Here is a 3,101-nt window from a genome sequence, read left to right on the forward strand (position 1 = left end):
TTCACTTGGATTTTTTCTTTCCAGCTGGTATTTAAAGGTTCTTTGCGAGATTGGAATTTTCTTTATTCGATTTTAGATACGATAGGATTATGTAGAATTTAATTTATAAATGTTGTTTTGAACTATAGGCTCTGAATCATTGCCTCTAGGCGATGCAATTCCAGTTGTGAGTCATTGCGGTCATCGCGAGGAAATAGTGGGAACTAACGAGATGAAAGTAAATTGCGAAAATTATTATCGCACTCTTTTTTTTATTCAGTTTTCTTGTGTGCATAATTTTACGAAACTGTTATTCGCGCAGAGAAATTCTTATTTTTTATGGGATATATTAAATGTTTATTGTAAGCATTATATTTATTTTTATTTTTATATATAATTATTCAATTATTTATTGGGTGGAAATCAAAGGTTATTAGTTGATTTAAAATTCTTGAAATATAACTTTTTCGATATCCATTTATATTTTTTTAATTAGTTATAAATTATTTGCATTAAAATTCATAAAATCTTTTTAAACACCCTTAAAATTCTTGAAATCTAAAATGCTTAAAATCTCTCCCAATTTTTAAAATGTTGTTATTAATTCCTTGAAATCGTGTAGAAAACCCTAAAATTTTCGAAATTCCTTAAAATTCTTGAAATCGAAAATTTTCATAATCCCTTCATATTTTTTAAATCTTTTATAAATTCTTTGAAATCTTTTTACGCACCTTAAAATTTCTGGAATTCTTTCAATTTCTTGAAATCTGATAATAATAATTTTAATAATAATCTCTTTGGTTCCTTGGCTCCTTTACCATTTCTTTAAACTATTACAATTTATAAAATCTACTGAAAATTCCTTTTAATCTTTTAAAACCCCTTTAAAATATCCTAAAATTATTGAAATTCCTTAAAACTCTTACAAACTATTGGAAATCCCCTAAAATATTTTTAAATACCCTTAATATTCTCGAAATTCCTCCAAATTCTTGTAATCAGAAATTTTTCAAAATCCCTTTATATTTCTTAAATCTTTTATAAATTCCTTGGAATCTTTTAAACCACCCTAAAATACTTAAAATTTTGTCCATTTCTTGAAATTTAACATTGTTTGATTGCCCTTAAATTTTTAAAACCTTTTATAAATTTCTTGGAATCTTTTAATATATTCTAAAATTCCTGAAATTTCCTCAAACTCTTGAAATATATATTGAAAATTGCAATTGTTTCCAATTTTTGAAATCTCTGATAATAATACCTTCATTCCTTGGATCAATTACCATTAAACTATTAAAAATCATAAACTTTACTGAAAACTCCTTTAAATCTTTTAAAATCCCTTTGGAATCTTATAAAAATATGCTAAGCTAAAATTCCTGACATTCTTTCAATTTATTGCAAATTCGTTAAAATATTTATACCCATAAAATTCTTGTAATTCCTAAAAATTCTTGAAATCTAAAATTTTCAAAATCCCTTCATATTTTTTTAATCTGTTGTAAATTCTTTGGAATTTTTTAAATGCCTTGAAATTCTTGAAATCTCACATTGTTTAATTCCCTTAGATTTTTTTAAAACTTTTATAAATTTCTTGGAATCTTTTTAAATACTCTAAAATTCCTGAAATTTCTTCAAACTGTTGAAATATATTGATAATGAAAATTCCTTCGAATTTTTGAAATCTCTGATAATAATAATTTAAATAATAATCTCTTTGATTCCTTGGCTCCTTTAACATTTCTTTAAACCATTACAATTGATAAAATTTACTGAAAATTCCTTTTAATCTTTTAAAACCCCTTAAAAATATCCTAAAATTATTGAAATTCCTTGAAATTCTTACAAATTATTGGAAATTCCCCAAAATATTTTTAAATACCCTTAATATTTTCGAAATTCCTCCAAATTCTTGTAATCGAAAATTTGTCAAAATCCCTTCATATTTTTGGAATCTTTTATAAATTCCTTGGAATCTTTTAAACCGTCCCAAAATACTTAAAATTTTGTCCATTTCTTGAAATTTAATATTGTTTGATTCCCTTAAAAATTTTAAAACCTTTTATAAATTTCTTGGTGTCTTGTAATATATTCTAAAATTCCTGAAATTCACTCAAACTCTTCAAATATATATTGAAAATTACAATTGTTTCCAATTTTTGAAATCTCTGATAATAATAATAATAATAATAATATATTCATTCCTTGGATCCATTACCATTTCTTTAAACCATTAAAAATCATAAAGTCTATTGAAAATTCCTTTAAATCATTTAAAATCCCTTTGTAATCATATAAAAATATCCAAAAACTCTTGACATTCTTGCAAACTATTGCAAATTGATTAAAATATTTTTATCCTTAAAATTCTTTCAATTCCTAAAAATTCTCGAACTCTAAAATTTTCAAAATCCCTTCATATTTTTTTAATCTGTTATAGATTCTTTGGAAATTTTTTAAATGCCTTGAAATTCTTGAAATCTCACATTGTTTAATTCCTTAAAAATTTTTTAAACCTTTTATAAATTTCTTGGAATCTTTTAAAATACTTTAAAATTCTTGAAATTCCTTCAAACTGTTGAAATATATTGAAAATGAAAAATTCTTCTAATTTTTGAAATCTCTGATAATAATAATTTAAATAATAATCTCTTTGATTCCTTGGCTCCTTTACCATTTCTTTAAACCATTACAATTTATAAAATCTACTGAAAATTCCTTTTAATCTTTTAAAACCCCTTTAAAATATCCTAAAATTATTGAGATTCCTTGAAATTCTTACAAACTATTGGAAATTCCTGAAAATATTTTTAAATGCCCTTCAAATTCTTGAAATTCCTAAAAGTTCATGAAATCGAAAATTTTCAAAATCCCTTAATATTGGTTTAATCTTTTATAAATTCCTTGGAATCGGTTAAAATACCCTAAAATACTTACAAATTCTTGATAGCCATTTCAAATACCTAGAATCCTTTACCATTCCTGGAAACCATAAAAATTCATAAAATCTACTGAAAATACCTTTGGAATCTTATAAAAATATCCTGGAATTAATGAAATTCCTTGAAATCCTTAAAAACTAATGCAAATCCATTAAAATATTTTTACCCTTGAAATTCTTG

The sequence above is a fragment of the Belonocnema kinseyi genome, chromosome 6 (assembly GCF_010883055.1).
Source record: "Belonocnema kinseyi isolate 2016_QV_RU_SX_M_011 chromosome 6, B_treatae_v1, whole genome shotgun sequence".
NCBI lineage: Eukaryota > Metazoa > Arthropoda > Insecta > Hymenoptera > Cynipidae > Belonocnema > Belonocnema kinseyi.